The following is a 20,108-nucleotide window of genomic DNA, read 5'->3' as shown; positions in this document are numbered from 1 at the left end:
AAATGGATTTAGCCCTCAGAATTCAGCCAAATGCCACCTTGTCTTTGTCTTCTTTTCCCTGTCTTTTCAGCTGGCAATCCCATATGGGCCTTGATTTGTGCCTGTCATAGAGGCCACTTAAATTCTAACTAGCATTATAGTGACCTCTCCTTCTAGACTGAACATAAGCTCTGACAAGATAGGAACTACATTTCAATGTTTTAGTTACATACAATTCCTAATAGAGTCCTTTGCATACAGTCAGTGCAAAATAAAAGTATGTTGAATAAAACTAAACAATGAAGAAAAAATAGACATCCTTCATCAGTAGCCACAGAGAAGTTCCCTCTTCCCTGATTATACTCAATTACCAAATCCTAAAAATCCAGAAAGTTAATTGTCTGGAATGAAGGTCTACAAAGTCTCACTTCATTTTTCTACTTTACCAGGTTGCTTGTCTGCGAGGGAGTTACAAGTCTGAATAAAGGTTTTGACCTTGGAGTAATTTAGTGTTTTTCATTATCTATTCTACCACCATTAACCAATTAAGAATTAGAAAAATTAGAAATAATTTCTAATTTCTAATTAGAAATTTAAAAATTTCTAATTTTCTAGAAATTAGAAAATCTAATTTCTATGCTATTTTGGCGATTTAGAATTGGACATGCATATAAACCTAATATTATCTCATAAAAGTTTAAGGAAAGGTGGAGTTACAGGAATGAGTTTGTCTTACAATCACTGTTACTGTTTCTCACTCTCAGTCCCTTTATGGCTTTTTAAATCACAGGCTTTTTTTTTTTTTTTTTTTAAAGCACAACTGCTATCATTTCTCATCTGATAACAATGCTATGGAGTAGGCAAAAATATCCTTATTTTCAGATGAAGAAAATAAGTCTCAGAGATACTAAGTGACTGCTAAATAACACAAAGAACTATGACTTAACCCAGGTTCTGTAAGTTTTGCATAGAAAAACATTGTTATTTTGCAATAGAAGTTCTTTTTTTTTGCCATTATCATTTTCCTACATAGACTGTCATAATAATACATGTGACTATGGGGATTTTACTGTGCTTTTAATAGTTTTAAGGAGATTTGAAATATCAAGAATGAGAGATAAAAGTAGTGACATTTCCCATGAGAAGATGTGAATTAAAAGAATGTGTGCTGTGTTATGATTTGTGTCTCTGGGAATGTTAAAGGATCCTGGCAGTAATTCTACTTTTAAACAGGGGAGCCAACAACTTAACTTGAATTTTCACTTAGTGTTCTCTTAAGTAACAAGGACACGGAATAAGAAACAAGGTTTTGACAGATGTAAACGTATATTGTGTTCACCTTTAAAACGTATATATATGGTTTTCAATTGGCTTGAAAGACACTAATGGCATTTGTGAAAAGAGCTTATCCCTATAAACTTCTCTTTTTAAGTACTTATAAAACACAGTTACTAGATTGATGTGCTGAGTTTGGAGCATTCAATTATGGTCCATTATAATTATTATATAATAATCATAAAAGTAGTATTTCATTTTTATTACATTTTTCCCTCTGGACAATAGACTTATTTTTCAGTAAAAAAAGAAAAATACCTGACAAATAGCACACATGTAAATACATGAATGAGGAAGAATACAATTATATTTTTAAACAAAATGTATAGATGCTTTGAGCTCTCTTTTTTCCCCCTCTATTTCCAAGATTATAGTTCTTTTAGCAAATTCTTATTAGGTGCTGAAAAACTGTTATTTTTACATGTATGGCAGCTATGTTATTTTTTCTTTCAGTTAAACATTTAGACACAGGTCTTTAGTGAAACGACTGCCAGAGACCGGAAATATCTTTTACACCAAATACACTGCTGTATAATGACTTCATAATTTTGCTTAGATATTCTGGGGACACTACTGCTAAATGATTATGTCTAATAGATAACAAAAAATGATAAAAGTTAAAAATCTAATGTAAGCAGCTGGTAGAGATTTAATAGAATAGCAATTAGCATGAATTCTGGCCTTATAAAAATAATCAGAATAAAACCTGCAAAATTTACCAAAAGCGGACTCCATTATAGTTTCCTGTTTATGTTGCTATAATTAGAATTTTGTAGATAAAGCAAAATGGTAGTACTGGATATCAACAAGATAAAACGGTATTTTTTTTTGTATCCAGTTATAGAAAACAACTAAATTATACTGATATTCATAGTCTGATCAGAGAGAAAGAAACACATTTTATTATTTAAGTACTATACCATTTAAAGTTATATTAAATTTTAAAGCATAAATCTCCAAATATTGATATCTAAAAAGCCAATCAAAATTCATGATTAAGGAACAAACTTGCTCTTTCTTTTCTCCCTTCTTAAAAAAAATCTCACTTTCTCACTCTTTAACAAAAGAAACAGTATATTGGTATTCTAAAAATTCTCCATTTGTATAACGGATTTCTAAACTTAGATTCATGTTGGTCTTTCCCTTGTTTATGCTCTTTACCTTTTAAAATATCATATACAAATTATTTGAGAGACTAAACCAAAAGATTTTACCCTTGTAGTTTTCACAGATTTAGATAGATTGCAAGAGACTAGGAAAAGTATGTACTTACGTCTCCTATATCAAATAAATTGAAGCATTCCACATAGATGTGTATCTTAAAAGAAGTTGGGCCTATGAAGCTGCTAAAATGATTTTTATAGTGACATTGAGTCATGAGCCAAATGGTGACTAGATAACATGCTAATTTTACTCCTGTAAATGGGGACACATGAAATGAGACTCACAGACTTGGAAGAAAGAATGGAGAGAATGCCATCAGCAGGCACTGAAGTCCTCTCTCTAGTATGAATGGTATGGTTTCTTTTAGTTTAAAAGAGAAGGAAAATTCTTCCTGTCCCATATTACAAATGCAATTATACAACTTCTCAATTGTTACTTTATGAGATCTTGTGAAGAGTGTTAAAAGCTTCTGAGTAGTTTACTATGTGCTTAGGGCTTGATCTACATTAGTATTTCTGGAGCATTTTGGTCTCAAATATCCATTACATTCTTAAGAATTATTGAAAACACTAGTGAGTTTTTGTTTATGTAGTTAGAGCTGCTAATATTTATCATATGAGAAATTAAAACTGAAAAATTTTTAAATATTTATTAATCTACTTAAAATATAAATAATAAACCCATTACATGTTTCCATAAATAATATATTTTTAATGAAATGAAATATGTTTTCCAAAGAAAAAAAATAGTGACAAGAATGGCATTGTTTTACATTTTGCAATTCTCTGGCTTACTTCTGTAAATGTCTGGCTTTATAAAGGACATCTGGTTTCTCGTATCTGCTTCTGCATTCAATCTGTCTCAATATGTTGTTTTAGTTGAAGTATATGAGGAAAATCTGGACTTACACAGTTTTTTTTTTTTTTTAGTTGGAAATGTGAGGAGAGTTTTAATAGCCTTTTCAGATGATCGTGGATTTTTTTTTAACAATGTGGAATCATACAACCATATCAATATGCTTTTCCATACTGTTTCATTAAAATCTGTTGTCTACCTTTTACTTTAAATGGATCTTATGCTTATGCATATATATAGTGTATATATATACATACATATAATATATACTTTTAATATTATAATTTATATTAATGTGATATTAGAAATATCACATTTGTTAGTAACACCACCTATCTCAGCAGGAAAGTCTTTAAGGATTGGGAAACTGACAAGTTCACAGGGGCAGATAGTAAATTTTCCAAAATTGTAATTTTTGTTTGAAAGCTCAGATTTCATCATTGCCAGCAGATACAGTTGGATTTTGCTTCCCTTGAACTGACAAGCTCATATTTGTTCATTTTCAATGAAAATCTCTGCCAAATATCCAAGTTTGAAAAACTACAGTTTGCCTGTCAGTTGTTCTTTCAAGTAAAAATGGTGCCTTAAGAAAAAGTGGCTAGTTCAGCTCTCAACCCCAGTAGTCACCAAAGTACTTTACTTGAGACAACCATCCACTTTGGTATCTGGCAGAGATGCTTCTTGTGACTTCCCATCACAAAGATGGGAAGATGTGTACTCAGGGGACAAGACTTGACATAACATTTTTTACTGCTTCATCAAGTATATCTGTAGGTAAATCTAGCATTTTAAAAATATTAACTGTGAGTGTGTGATGGTGAAAAATACCAGGGTTACAGTAGAGTTTTGTGTTGCTGACTTGATTAGCGCTGAGGTGCCAGCAGTTTTTCCCACCATGCTTCTGCACCATTCATGCAGTGTCAACCAAGTAAAAAGGCAAATATCATCAGTATTATTATGAAAATTATTTTGAATTTGTGAATCCAATGAGAGTATCTCAGACAACTGACTGAGAGGGTTTGGGTGACCTGCAGGAGTCCAGGGACAAAATTTTGAAAATAGTTGATATTCATAGTAGTAGGAAACTGTCTGATCAACACTATAGATTATAGAAGAAAACTCTTTGGTAAAGAATTTAAGTAAAATTTTAAAGAAGATTTTATTTATTTGACAGAGAGAGATCTCAAGTAGGCAGAGAGGCAGGCAGAGAGAAAGGGGGAAGCAGGCTCCCCGCCAAGCAGAGAGCCCGGTTTGGGGCTCAGTCCCAGGAACCTGAGATCATAACCTGAGCCAAAGGCAGAGACCCAACCCACTGAGCCACCCTGGCACACCTAACTAAGCAAATTTTTGATTCCTAAAATAATCTGGAAATATCAGCTCCTCTATTTCCAGGCTAAGTACTATCCATCTGTTTCTCTTTCCTTTTCCTGTTATAATTTCTTCTTGTTTGTGTAATTCAGGCTTAAAAATCTAGTAACTTGTTTCCGAAAAACAACTCCTTAATTTCACAGATCAGAGGGCTTCACACTAAGTGTGGAGATTAGAACAAAGTTCTAGAACTCAAAGCTACCTCAATTCCCTTTTTCCTTGAATTGAGCTGTATTCTAGTGACACTCTGGAGTGAATGACAAGGAAGAAATAAAAACCACAATCCTATTAACAGCCACAACTTAAAAAAAATTCTATAAATCTTCCTCTGTTAAGGCATAATTACAATTCCTGCACAATATGCTCAGTATTACATAGTATAACAAGAACAGCTATTGCACTTCTGAAGAGTTTGGGTAGTGTCCCATCAAAAGCATTCTTTCAAAAAGCAATCTCATACACGGAGTTATATCACACAGAGAGATGGCAATTTTTATTAACTAGGTGAAGTCAAATCCTTTTTTATTCTGAATCCAAGTCATTGACATTTCTATCACAAAAATATTGCTAGAATGAATCCTGCCGAATATGAGAAAAAAAAATAATGTCTTTGATGATTTTCACAATAAATTTTGACTAATATTATTAGACATGGTGTCCCATTGGCCTTAGTTGAAGGAAGTTCTTCACTTTCTCCCTGATTCTCAGTGTATATTAAAAATTCTCAGGTTCAGAAAAGTTTCAATATTTGATACTAATGATTATTCTTCTCAATCTTTTCTTTATTTATCAATTCATCTCTGATCCCAGTGATGTGATAGTTTTGACCCTTATGTCTTCATTCAAGGGTTTATATACAGATACACACCAAGATATATAATATCTATCCCTATCTATCTATCTGGATATACATAGATATACATTTTTTTTTTTGAAATGGGAACATTTTCGCACTGGTTTTATAAACTCATAATCTACTTATTTTTATCATTACTTAAATTCTCTGAAACTTCTTTTAGCTCAGATTCAAATCTTTTTTCTCCTTTCCACAATGCTTAAGAAATCAAAACTTTGTAATGAGAAATCTAAGCCTAATCTAAGCCTAAAAATGTTACAAAGTCAGAAGTACAGGCTGTATTCCTTTAGAAAATAATTTCACTGTCTAATTAGGTGACCTCAAAATGACCTCAAAGCTACTTATAAATCCCTTTGTTCCTTTCTAGCTGACCTCTTTACCATCTCTAACAACACCAATTTCTTTATTTTTCTGTGCTTCTTCAGTCTTATTTATATTTCAAATTCTTTCAAATTTTTATTCTCCACAGAAAATCTTGCCTAATGAATTTATGAAGAAGACCAAGGTCATCCTACATAATTTTCAATTCCTCTTTCTTTAGCCTCACATTGAAATTGTCTGTTTCTTTATTAAAGAGTTCTTTTGCCCAACATTAATACCTGACTGGTGCTTTTGATTCTATCTTCTGTCCCATTATTGTTCCTTCATTTCTGCCCTCTGCTGCTTCTCCCTATTTCTCCAATGCCTATAAAATTGCTTACATTTTCCCTTTTAAAGATATATTTCATCCTTTAACTCTGTATGTTCTTAAAGACATCTGTTTTACTTTCATTTACCTCCAAAACTTAGAGGAAAAGAGGTAGGTACTAATTTTTCCTATTTCCCTCTATTTTTATTTTCTTTGCAATTTGACTTAAATATTTATTAATTTACCAGAATTGCTTTCTCAAAGAAAAACCATTACAGATTAATCACAAAATTCAAGGTTTTTTACAATAATCACATATATAAAATTGTATACAGCATTTTACATTGCTATTTCTCTTTTCTTGATGTGTTTTTCTCCTTTAGCTACCAAAGTTACTGCTCTTGATTTCCCTGTAATCTTTTCTTGTATTTATTCTTGTTCTTTTCTCCGCTTACCTCTTAAATAATATTTACTCTTTTTGTTATTCTTTATGTTCTGTTTGATAATCTCTTTTACCCCCATAGTCTTAACTGCACCTGTACATAGATGACTATCAAATCTATCATTTGAGGGGCCTGATAATTTTCTGAAGTATAGACTGATAAATTCTTTCTTTTCTTTTTTCTAAGATTTTATTTATTTATTTGACAGAGAGAGAGAGCAGAGGGTAAGGGAGAAACAGGCTCCCTGCTCAGCAGAGAGTCCAGTATGGGGCTCAATCCCAGGACCCTGGGATTATGACCCGAGCTGAAGGCAGATACTCAACCAACTGAGCCACCCAGACGCCCCTAAAATTTTTTTCTTAAGATTTTATTATTTATTTGTTTATTTATTTCACACACAGGGGAGCAGGGATGGGGACGGGGGAGAGAATCTGAAGCAGACTCCCCACTGAGCACTGAGCCCAACATAGGGTTGGATCTTACCACCAGGAGATCATGGCCTGAGCTGGATGCAAGAGTCAGATGCTTAACCCACTGAACCACCCAGGTGGCCCTAGCTTGAGAATTTTTATTGTGTACTAAATATTCCACCATGATTGTCCTCAAAAACTCAAATTTGGTAAGTTCAAAATGGATTCTCTTTGCTGTATTCTCCAACTCCACCCCCAAATTATTCATTATTCTCATTATTTTAGTGTACATTACCACTATTTTCTCAGGCACCTATGATATGTCTTCAATTACTCCATCCCAATAATTATTCACATTTCATCTTTACATCTAATAATTTCTCAAACCTCATTGTTTTAATTCTACCTATTCAATGTCTATTTTATATTCTTCATTTCTATTTTTTCTCTGGTCACTGGCTTCATCATCTCTTTCTTGACTACTGCAATTATATGCTAATTACTTAACTAAATGTATTCTCCAACTTAACCATTCACACTATTACCAAAATAAACTTTATAAAACATAAAGCACTCAAAAATCTTCAGTTGCTCCTGGGAACCCACTCCAAACACAGTTCAGTTTTTTTTTTTGTTTTGTTTTTTGGGTTTTTTTTGCATGGCCTTCTAGAATTTGAAACCAACTTACTTTACTAATATCTTTCCCTAAACTATCTCTCTTGTGCATACTAATGTTCATCCATAGCTACCACTTGCCATATATCTTGTCTTCTGTTGGTTTTCTAATGCTGTTTTCTCAACTTAGAATGCCCTTCTCTCCCAATGACAACAAAATTCTACTCATCTCTCAACCTGAATTTATAAACTACACCCTCTTTCCATCTCCAGGTATAATGAATAACTTTATTACAGTGTTTGTTTAATTTGGCACTGTGCAAGAATTAATTACTTTCCTGTTGCTCTTCTCTTATATTTTCCTTGAGATTTGGGTCTTTAATTTTTTAGTCCCTTACAGAAATTGGCACAGGATTTACTATGTTGTCCATACATATATAAAAACATTTTGTAGATGTGTTTTTAATTATCTTACTCAAACTCGTTATTGGTTAAATAAATTTGTCAAGGTTATACCATTGTTAATGGTAAAGGTCATCTAAGAAAGTGTGTTCCCTTGTTTTTATTCAGTTCTTTTCCTTTCTTGAAGACTTTCCCGCAATTTAGGGAGGTGAACTATAATCATTTCCTCTAATACACTTTTTCTTCTATATATTCTTAATTATAACAGGGTTTTCTTTTTAATAACAGCAATAAAAAGCACTCTAGAATCCCTAGTAATCTATCCTATTTTCACTGTACTGAGGGCTACCTCTTTTTTAGGGGTGTTTTTTAAAATAAAAAATATATATGATTAAGTAGCAAATTAATGCATGGAATAATTTGTTCTGTCCTCTTGTTAGAGCTTTTTACATCACTTATTTAATATTTCAAAGGGTTTATAAATCATTTATCAGCTAATCTTTGCAAGATCCCTGCTGAGACAGTCAATTAGCTGAAGAAGTACTGCTGGCTGGCAAGTGATAAGTAATATTACTTGCACTTTACAGATGAAGAAACTAAAGCAGAGAGAGGTTAATCGACTTGACCATGTCTTACACAGTTTGTGGTAGTACTGATGTTAGAATAGGAGCCTGGGGTTATTCACATCAAAATTACAAAAGCATTAAAAGCCTAGGGCTGGTGCTATTCTTTATTATATCATGCTTTCTAAATCCTTTGTCTTACCTTTTTCTCTGGGTCTGTAGGATTCTAAGGAGGAAAGATACTTTTAACATCTATTCTTTCTCATTGAACTAAGAATATTTTTTTCTATATTAAATAAATATTTTGCTTTTGAAAGGATGTTAGAACACTGACACATTTCAAAATAATTCATTATTAACTTTCCCATCTTTAAAATAACAATGAATGGTCAAATTAAGCTCAGTAGTATTGTCTAGTCTGCTCCAAGTTGCAACAATGACCATAAAAATAATGAAACAGTTATTGCTTACTAGTGCTTTATCAATAATAACAAAATATTGAGTATATGCCAGATTCCACATTAAACAGTTCATGAGAATTATATAATTTAAATTTCTCAACAATTCTGTCAAATAGGTACTCTCATTATCTCACTTTTAAAGATGAAATAACAAGGATTTAGAAACGTTAGGTAATGAAACTAGTAGGTGATTTAACCACTTACAAAACCACCTGTCATTTTCCAACATTCGTTTTGGAGCATGCTAAACGTCTTTTTTTTTTTTTTTTTTTTTTTGGTTAGCAGTATTTCTTTTTAAGTATGTAAGAAGTTCACATACTGTTTTAAGACATAACCATATGATATTTTATTAACATCCCTATAGTACCTGACTTTTTAATATTATCATCTGATATACAACATAACTGAGACCACTATCTTTTCCTTGATTTCTGGATTTGTTCAAGAAACATTTTACATTCCAACTCCCACAGATCTGGTACTCATCCAGGTGATGGTCCTTTAGATGCCTCTTTCAGGGCTGTCCAGCCTCTGACAGTAAAAGCACACTCACCAGGGAACAGGTGTTCGAGAAGGACTTACTAAATTGACACCTTAAAAAAAATTGTTTCAAAATACAAAAAAAATCTGCAAAACTGAGATGAAAATTTTAAGTAATTTTTTCAAACATTAATATTTGTACAACTCATCAACTGCTACATTGCTCAAGTCTCATAGAGTTATCTATAAATTACACTGAGTAGGTGATGTGGATACATTTTAATACATCTGATAAGACATCGTGTAAAGCTTCCAAAAGTGCAGCTCAGCTGTCTAGGACTGAGGAAGGTTTAAAAATGATCCTGTTCACAATGAACTAGAAGTGACTTCAGTAGGAGGCTAAGGCAGAGATGTTCGGACTAGACAGGGAAAGAGCAGGCGTATGTTGTAGAGAGCTGTCTGGAAGAGGAGGGCCAGGAATTTGTGACTTATTGAATGGGGGAACATGTAAGTAGAGTGCCCCTCAGTGAGAATCCTGGGATTGCTCCTAGATCTCTAACTTGGATAAGATGGCATTTTTCGGTAAATGCTAACGGAAAGGCAGCAGCAGAAATAAGTCTAAAAATGGTACTTTAACATTTCACAATGTCACATTTTTAAAAATCTGACATTCTTTTCTTTTCTCAATGAATGAAAATGCATTAATTGAAAACACACATTCACATACATGCTATTATCTCCTCTTCTGCAATCAAGTATTTTTTGCAAAATGTTTAACTATCTATTCCAATTGAAACAGTGCTTAAGCACTCCAATATGCCTCTTTTCAGCCAAAAAAAAAGTTGCTATGATTATGTTATCACATATTTTAATATATGTATCATCATTGCCAATTATCTGCTTTGCAGATATGAGTTTTCTATATAGTATTTAAAAAATTATTGAAAATACCATTGTTCAGAGGCACCTTGGTGGCTCAGTTGGTTAAGTGTCTGCCATTGGCTCAGGTCCCGATCCTGGGGTCCTGGGATTGAGCCCATTGTCAGGCTCCCTGCTCAGCGGGGAGTCTGCGTCTCCCTTTCCTTCTGCCTCTGCCGCCCACTTGTGCTCTCTCATTCTCTCTTTCAAATAAATAAAATCTTTTTAAAAAAATGAAAAAAAGGAGAAAATGTCATTGTTCAGTATTATAATGTTTTTTATGTTTATTTTATGTCCAAATGTTAGAAGCACTGTTAATCTCTTTATTAATGTAATAATCTTCAGCACAATGTTTAATACTGTCTTCCTCTACCACTATTATATTTTAAGATTTTTCATACATCACTTCATGTGGGATTTTCAGAATTTTCAGGGTTTTTGAAATTAGTAGGATAGGCTCCAGAGAGAAAAGGGAATGCTGAAGAACAGCAACATAAATTAAATAAATACTTAAAGAAATTAAAAATGTATTAGCCATTGAGAAATATATATGAATATTTACATCATATATAGTAGTTATATAAAGAATAGTTTTAAAATGAGATAATCACAAAGCAAACTATTTTAAAATATGAATTTTATGATGTGGTAAAATCAATATTAATAAAGTTTTTTATAAAATGAGAAGACAAATAGTAAGTGCCTTTTTGTCTAGGAAACAAGTTGTTATAATGAAAAACCTCGTGACATTTTGTAGATTATCAAAATCACCTTGCTATCAATATCAAGCATCTCTATTATCAACTCTATTATCAGTACTGGAAATTATCATTATGGCACAATTTCATTTTTAGGAACATTTAAGAAACATTTAAGGTGGTAAATATTGATTTTAATAAATAGAGAAACAACTTATATGATGAAGTTACAATAAAATGAGAATTTCAAAGATCTCAAAATAGAGATATTTCATCGACCAACGTATAAACTACTTGAGCATGGAGAATTTCTATTTCTCTTGTTTGTCCCCGAAATTTCGGAAAAGTGTTATAAGTACAGTGCAGGGTACTAAGTAAGTATTTAACAAATAACATTTTTTTTAGTTCATTACCTTTGTGGTACAAATTAGGATTTCTTTTGTACTGACATAACCAGAAGATTTTGATTCCAGCACAATGAATTATTAATGTCTTTAATTTCCACAATGTTTGTATCAACAAAACTTATTTGAATGATAATTAGAAGACCCCATGCTTATCCTATCTTGTAGGCTTTCGTTTTTGCATATCACTTCATTAATTCACACCAGCTTTTGGTATTTTTATAGCATAGCTAAAGAGTATTAAAATACATTGAAGCATTTGCCAAAGAACTCTAAATAAAACAGGTCTCAGAAGACAAATATCGTATGATTTCACTCAAATTTGGAATCTGAAAAACAAAACAAACAGGCAAACAAAAAGCAGAATCAGACCTATAAATACAGCGAACAAACTGATGATTGCAGGGGTAGATAGGCAAAATGTGTGAAGGGGAGTGGGAGATACAGGCTTCCAGTTATAGTCTGAGTAAATCACAGGAATAAAAGGCACAGGAATATAGTCAATGATAATTTAATAGCATTGTATGGTGACAGATGGTAGCTATACTTGTAGTGAGCAGAGCATAATGTGTACAGTATTGAATCACAATGTTGTACTCCTTAAACTAATGTAATATTGTTATCAGCTATAATCAAATTAAAAAAAAAACAGATCTCAGATATGAGATTAGAGCCATGCTTGCTTATACTTCTAAGTGCTTCAGCTAAAGCAAGACCTTCAATCCTGCTGCACATATAAATCATCTAGGATGGCTTTTAAACTTACCAGTGGTTGGCCCCACTATCATATCTGATTTTCATCTAGATGACAATAATAATTTTTTGATTGAAAACTTTATTTCATGTTTGCAAAGGCAGCACAGCATTTAATACAAAATGTGTTTATATGTGTATTTGCATACACACACAATCCCTAGTGCTTTGAAAATTACGGGATAGAAGTAGTTATAAATATTCAGATAAATTCCATTTATCAGTTTATTAAAGTGCAAAGAAGCAGGGAAAATAATTCAAAGACAAGTCTTTTGGTTTCTATTTTTTTTTTTAAGTCCTGTAGAAATCTTTAGGAAATGAATACAAAATGGTGGAACATTAAAAATTCTGTTGTTTTGTTTAATCCCTAGTCTATGGCAATGCAAACAACAGAAGTTAATCTGGAATTTAAATTAAGTTAGGCTATGTTGTATTAAGTGTAGCCAACAGCCAAACATTAACTTGCCATGTATTTTTATGAACAAATCACATTTTTGTTCTCTTCCTTCTGTCTTCATCTCCCTTTAAGTTATGTCAACTGTACTGTTCACCATGTTGCCCCTAACACTTACTTTCTCTACTAGAATGTGTTTCTGTACTTATTACTATTCAATATTTCAACAGTAAAAAATTGTAAATGCAGGCAGAGGCATTTCAAGAAGGAAAGAAAATGTCCTTGCATATTTTTAACAACAACAACAAAAATAGCTCAAAATGAGTTATAAAACAGCAAAATTTTTAAAATTTAGTTATAGCTAAATTTTATAGTGAGTTATCATCCCTCTTAAGCAAAAAGGATAAGCCATAGAAGAAATGTGTTGTTCAGGGAGATGAAAATAAGAAGGTATTACAAGCTACTATATGCCATCCACGTTCAATGGATTTAGAAGACAGAGGTTTGAGTGCATCATTATTACTTGTTTTACCATATTATGCTGGGCAAAATACTGAATTTCTTGGGCTTCAGTTTTCATGTCTTCAAAATGTGGGTTCCCGAACTAAGAAAATACTTCAAAGCTTTATGAGGCCTAAAAGTCACTGATCTTAGTGTCCTTGTGCCCTTTACAAAGGGCCAAGTTCCACAAAAGATAGCATATTTCTAAATGCTTTTAGAGAAAGAAAAAGCTATATTTAGAGAGTCTGTTCAGTGTTCATGGGTGTCCTCAAGACTTAATACTATTTTTAGCCAGGTGTAGAACAGTAGTACAACACATTTGCTTTAACTAATAACTGCCCAGATTTCTTGGAGTTAAAGTTAAGTTTTCCATTATTCCAAATGTTGACTTAGGAAATTATTGAAAACAAGAATTGTTTTAATTTATTTACTGAATTGCCCCACTGTTACATGGCCTGACCTGAAATGTGATTTACGGGGTTGCATTTTGGTTTGGACATGCAGTCTTTATCCTTTGGTTTCATTGTAGACCCCTTATAGGATAAACATGTGCAACCGTTTTGAGTTCCTGTCAATGTTCCTTACAGTTTTTTGTTTTGTTGTTTTGTTTATGTTTATGAATTTCAGGCTGATTTATTCCAATTTGAAGGCAGGTAGGAATTTATAAATTTTTCAAGAACATATTTTCATTCTTACGAATCTTAATGATTTTATTTTCATACCAAGACGACTTTATCAGATTCACACACATTTGATAGAATAAAAAAACAAAAGAAAACAAAAATAGCATTAGGAAAAAAAACCAAAAACCTCAAATGGAAAATGATATAACTGGCAGAAGTTTATGATGTTAGTAAGAGATATCGGCATAAATAGACTGAGAAGAGGACTACCACTGTAAAATTTTAACTATGCTAGTCTCCAGGAGGAGGATTACCTGAATTCAGCAGTTCTACTTTTTGGTATATATGGTTAAAACACATCTTGCACATGTGTTCCAAGAAACATTAAAATAAATATTCATATAGATGCTGTTCATAATATATCCAAAACAGCCCAAATATCAACAGAGTAATAAACACAATGAAATATATAGTAGTAAATATTAATGAACACTAAACAACATGGATGAACCTTAGAAACATAATGTTGAGTGAAAAAAAAAACACAGAAGGCTACATAAAATATGAGATCAATTTTATAGAGCTCAATAATAAGTAAAATCACATATATAGTTTAAAAAAAACATAAAAACTAAGTGCATGTTGAACATAAAACCAAGGTCAGTTATTTGATGAAAGCAGGAAGGAGGGATCAGAGTAGAGCACAATGATTCAGCAGTTTAGATTCTAGTTCTTAGTTTTAGTGGTGTGTTTGTAGTTTATTTTATTATTATATCTCATGACTTAATATATTTGAATATATTCTTTTGTGCGCATTAAGTATCATATAATAGTTTCTTTAAAGTTAAAATCCCCAGGGTGCCTTGTGTGGCTCAGTCAGTAAAGTGCCTTTGGCTCAGGACATGATCCCAGGGTTCTGGGATTGAGCCCCACGTTGAGCTCTCTGCTCAGCAGGGAGTCTGGTTCTCTTTCTGCCCCTCCCTCTGCAGCTCATGCTCTCTCTCTCTCTCTCTGTCTGAAATAAGTAAATAAAATCTTTTAAAAAAAAAAGTTAAAATCCCCTACGCACCAAAAGACAACCCCTAGTCATTAATTATAGAGAGGGAGTCTGCTTTAACACACATAACTATTTACTCATTAATCTTTTAAAGTTGAAATCATTCAACTATGAAAGTTTTCCCTCTTCATATGAGTACTTTATTTTCCATAAAGAGACCTACTACTTTGGGACAATTTGCTGTCTTTATTTAAGTGATAACTAGTCCTGTGGCTGCCGGGAATTTTAAAAACAACTGATAACTAGAATCTCCTGCCCCAAGAGAATACAAAAAAAGGTGGAGTGGTGGAGGTATTCTCATACATTACTGATAAATACATACAAAGATAAAAATGTTAAATAGCTATTTCCCTAACTAGGAACTTAGTTTTATTAATAAGTATATTGGAATATAATACATTATTAAAAGAACAAAATAATCAAATATGAGTAGATTTCCTCTTATTTTGCAGTGAGTTCCTGGACTATTTTATTTTATTTTATTTATTTTGTTTTTTAAAGATTTTACTTATTTATTTGACAGAGAGAGGTCACAAGTAGGCAGAGAGAGACGGGGAAGCAGGCTCCTGCTGAGCAGAGAGCCCGATGCGGGGCTCTATCCCAGGACCCTGGGATCATGACCCAAGCCAAAGGCAGAGGTTTTAACCCACTGAGCCATTCTGGGTGCTATTTTAGATTGTTACTTTATGTTCATATCTGAGAGACAGAAAGAGAGACGTGTGTATGTGTGTGTGTGTGTGTGTGTGTGTTTGGTTTTGTGGAAGCTGCATTATGTGAAAATTTACTTTTTTTTAAAAAATTAAATGGCTTTTATTGTCCCTTAGGAATGCAAAAGACAGCAAAAGCAGATTACAGAGAAATAGCTAATGCAGTACTATGGCTATACCTGTGGAAAAGTATAAACAACTTTAGAATTTAATGATTTTGAAATTGTCCTTACTTTGTCATTATAAAAATGCTCCAAAAATCATGTTTTGCAAACAAAATGGCACAGAAGTTTATGAGGGGATTTTCTGTCTATATATGAGTCATTTAATCATATGTCTAATGTAGGTACTATGCCTAAATGTAATGGGATGATACATAAATGATGAAAACTAGAGAGATTCTCTACAAAGCCGTAGTAATCAAAACAGTATGGTACTGGCACAAAAACAGACACATAGATCAATGGAACAGAACAGAGAGCCCAGAAATAAACCCACATTTATTTGGTTAATTAACGTGACAGAGCAAGAATAGCAATGGGAAAAAGACTGTCTCTTCCATAAATGGTGCTGGGAATTGGACAGCTACATGTAAAAGAATGAAACTGGACCACTTTCTTATACCATATACCAAAATAAACTCAAAATGGATTACAGACCTAAATGTGAGCCTGAAACCATAAGAATCCTAGAAGAGAAAACAGGCAGTAATTTCTTCAACAGCTGCAGCAACAGTTTTCTAGATATGTCTCTTGAGGCAAGGGAACAAAAGCAAAAATAAACTATTGGAACTACATCAAAATAAAAAGCTTTTGCATAGCAAAGGAAACCATCACCAAAACAAATAGGCAACCACTGAATGGGAGAAGATATTTGCAAATGATATATCCAACAAAGGGTTAATATCCAAAATATATGAAGAACTTATACAACTCAATACCAAAAAGACAAGAATCCACGGCGCCTGAATGGCTCAGTCAGTTGAGCAACTGCCTTTGGCTCAGGTCATGATGCCAAGGTCCTGGGATTGAGTCCCATATCGGGCTCCTTGCTCAGCAGGGAGTCTGCTTCTCCCTCTGCCTCTCCCCTGCTTGTGCTGTCCCTCATGCTCTTCCTCATGCTCTTTCTCTCTTTGAAAAATAGATAAATAAAATCTTTTTAAAAAAATTAAAAAACAAAACAAAACAATCCAATCAAAAAATGGGCAGAGGACTAGATAGACATTTTTCCAAAGAAGACATACAGATGACAAACAGACACATGAAAAGATGTTAGACATCATAATAATCATCAGGGAAATGTAAATCAAAACCACAATGAGCTGTCAGCTTATACCTGTCAGAATATCTAAAATCAAAAACAAGAAATCACAAGTTTTTCATGAGGATGTAGAGAAGAAGGAACCCTAGTGCATTGGTGGAGATGTAAATTGGTACAGCCACTGTGGAAAACAGTATGAAGGTTACTCAAAAAATTAAAAATAGGTATACCATATGATCCAATAATTTCACTACTGAGTATTTACTTAAAGAAAACAAAAACACTAATTTGAAAAGATATGCAGCCTATGTTTATTGCATCATTTTTTCCAGTAACCAATTATGGAAGCAACCTAAGTATCGATCAATAGAGGTCGATCAATAGAGGAATGAATAAGAAAGATGCAGCACACACACACAAAGGAATATTACACAATTATCAAAAAGGATGAGATCATGCCACTTGAGGAAAAAATGGGTGGATCTAGAGGGTATTATGTTAAGTGAAATAAATCAGACTGAGAAAGACAAATACCATATGATTTCACTCATAAGTAGAATCTAAAAAAACAAAACTAAACAAGTAAACAAAAAGCAGAATCAGAACTATAATTACATAGAACAAATGATGATTGCCCTAGGAAAGGAGAGTGAAGGCGTGGGTAAAATGAGTGAAAGGGAGTAGGAGACACAGGATTCCAGTTATGAAATGAGTAAATCACAGGAATTAAAAGCCCAGTATGAGGAATATAAACAATGATATTGTAACAGTATTGTATGATGACAGATGGTAGCTACACTTGTAATAAGGTAACTTATAGAGATGCATAGGGTAACTTATAGAGATGTCAATCACTATGTTGTACATAATGTAACATTGTGTGTCAACTGTACTAAAAAAAATTTAAACTAGATAAATTCTTCAGCTATATCACCAGTGTGATAGGCTTTCATCTCATGGATACTTTTGCCATAGATCCTCACAAATATGGGGTCTGTGTTGGTCTTACAATTAAACTTAGAATCCTGGGGACTTATCCATTCTTTCAACAAATTTTATTGCTTACATTCCATGTGTCAGTTACAGTGCTAGGTCCTGAGAATACAGAAGTCAACACACAAGGAAATACAGGATAAAAAATATTTTCTAACATGTTAACTTTTTTCATTCATTCATCAGTAAGTTATTCCCCAGGAGTCTTATATTGAGTACTGAGTAGGGATCACATGATATGCTAAATACTGAGTATGTAACTGTGAATGAAATGGATAGACCCTGATTTTGATGTCACTAGTGCCTTCTGTCTTGCCATAGAATGAGACATCTTTATTATTCCTTTTGCCTTAAGTTTTTATCTCAAATTTTGCTAATGAAATTATAAAATTGTTAGTGGGATTTTGACATGCATAAATAAGGTCCTCTCTCCCATGCCCCATTTTCCTCCCTTTTAACTCCTATGTGCAGTCACATTTTGCCAAGAACAAAACTAGATGTATCCCAACAAGAACCAAGCTGATTTCCTCACAAAACTAACTGGAGCAGCTCCTCACTTAAAAGACTACTTGATGTCATCATGGCCATTTTTTAAATTAGCAACTAGAAGATCATGAAGACAACCTAGAAAATGACTTGACTTAGGAGAAAGTAGCAAAGAGATTTATCTGCTGCTCCACATGTCTAACCTCCTAGGATTAAGCCAGTCACCAAGATCACTACATGTACTAGGCAACAAGGAGCTAAAAATGGAAAAAAAACATCATACTGTTATTGTATTCATTTTCCTCCAAGGTACTCTCTGATAAACACCACAACTGCCAAGGGAATTGCAAACAGCTTTCTTGTAGGTTATATATCTATCTTTTTCCAAGTAGTTCTATCCAACCATCAGCACACTTGATTTAAGGTGGTTGAATGTATGAGATTAGTGTTCCTACCTGATTGGAAACCTTCTTGTCCTTAATTCATTGGCTATACTTGATTTTTTTTTTTTTTTTTTTTTTGTGGATCACACCTTCAGACTTCTACCAGAAACTGCTCCTCTGGAAAACCAGGCCTTCCAGAAACTCAATAACCTGAAATAGAGACAGCGAAAAAAGGGACATTATCTGTACTTAGAGATTTCAATTTAAAATTTAAGTAAATGTCCAAACGTAGATCTCCTAAACAATATAATAACTTAAGGGAAATCTACAGTTTATAGGTTTGAATACTCACAAGTGAACATATTATGACAAGAGTACAGGCTGCATTTTGGGCTTTCAATCCAAGCAAAAAAATCCAAAAACAAAAAAGCCATTATCCTTTGTCTATTAAACACAAAAGGCAAAAAGGGCAAGTTTTCTTTTTCTTTATAATTTACTTCCTTTCCTTCACAGACCTGTACTCCTGGGGCTAGTAATACATTATATGTTTATTAAAAAATTAAAAATTAAAAAAAATTTACTTCCTTTCTTCAGTCTTCATCTAGATCTTTAGTAAATTATTAATTTGACTAAATTTAATTATTCATAAAATAAACATACACATTTAACAGAAATATATTTCAGAGACCTTTAACATTGCACACATGCACCATAAACTTGTCTTTTCAAGCACTGATGCACACAGAAGTGTCTGTGTCTCAGGGGAGGCACACACACATTTCTTTTGTGCTGGGGTGGTAGGGAAAGAATAAATCTGTTGACTGCTGGCCAGTGATTTAGAAAAATAGACATTAAGGTAAAAGGAAAAACTGCAAGTAAAGAAAGCTGTGCTTCTAAAATAATATTAGCAGTTTTCTGAGTACCTGAGGAACCAGTCTCCTCAAATTATAGTCACACCTGTTACAGACCATCTGCCCATAAATTCCACAGGACAAGGGGAGATGGAGAGGAGAAGGGAGTTGAGGGAAATTGGAAGAGGAGGTGAACCATGAGAGACTATGGACTCTGAAAAACAATCTGAGGGTTTTGAAGGGGCGGGGGGTGGGAGGTTGGGGGAACCAGGTGGTGGGTATTAGAGAGGGCACGGATTGCATGGAGCACTGGGTGTGGTACAAAAAACAATGAATACTGTTACGCTGAAAAAAAATTAAAAAAAAAAATCTTATGTGAAAATAAGAAAAAAAAAAGAATCCACAGCATCATTAATGGAAAACAAATGGCACTATATTATCTTTCCTTTATCCATTTTCCATTCTCATATAAATTATTTTTCTCTTCAAAGTCATGTTCTTTCCTGTATGTTTACATTAGG

The 20,108-nt window shown here is 33.1% G+C and overlaps 1 protein-coding gene and 1 long non-coding RNA gene across 3 annotated transcripts in view; one reads left to right on the top strand and one right to left on the bottom strand.

The window, feature by feature from the left end:
• Positions 1–20,108, bottom strand: part of PKIA (cAMP-dependent protein kinase inhibitor alpha) — a 92,773-nt gene that overhangs the window by 11,918 nt on the left and 60,747 nt on the right. Inside the window, exon 2 of one of the 2 annotated variants that reach the window (XM_032315586.1) lies at positions 18,809–18,946. The gene's annotated coding sequence lies outside the window, so the exon portion shown is untranslated. Of the gene's footprint in view, positions 1–2,587; positions 2,688–18,808; positions 18,947–20,108 lie in introns of those variants that run through there. The other variant, XM_032315585.1, reaches the window with a different exon arrangement.
• Positions 1–20,108, top strand: part of LOC116574784 — a 107,655-nt gene that overhangs the window by 60,043 nt on the left and 27,504 nt on the right. The window lies entirely within an intron of this gene.

The sequence above is a fragment of the Mustela erminea genome, chromosome 16 (assembly GCF_009829155.1).
Source record: "Mustela erminea isolate mMusErm1 chromosome 16, mMusErm1.Pri, whole genome shotgun sequence".
Lineage (NCBI taxonomy): Eukaryota > Metazoa > Chordata > Mammalia > Carnivora > Mustelidae > Mustela > Mustela erminea.
This window is presented reverse-complemented; position numbering and strand designations above follow the sequence as displayed.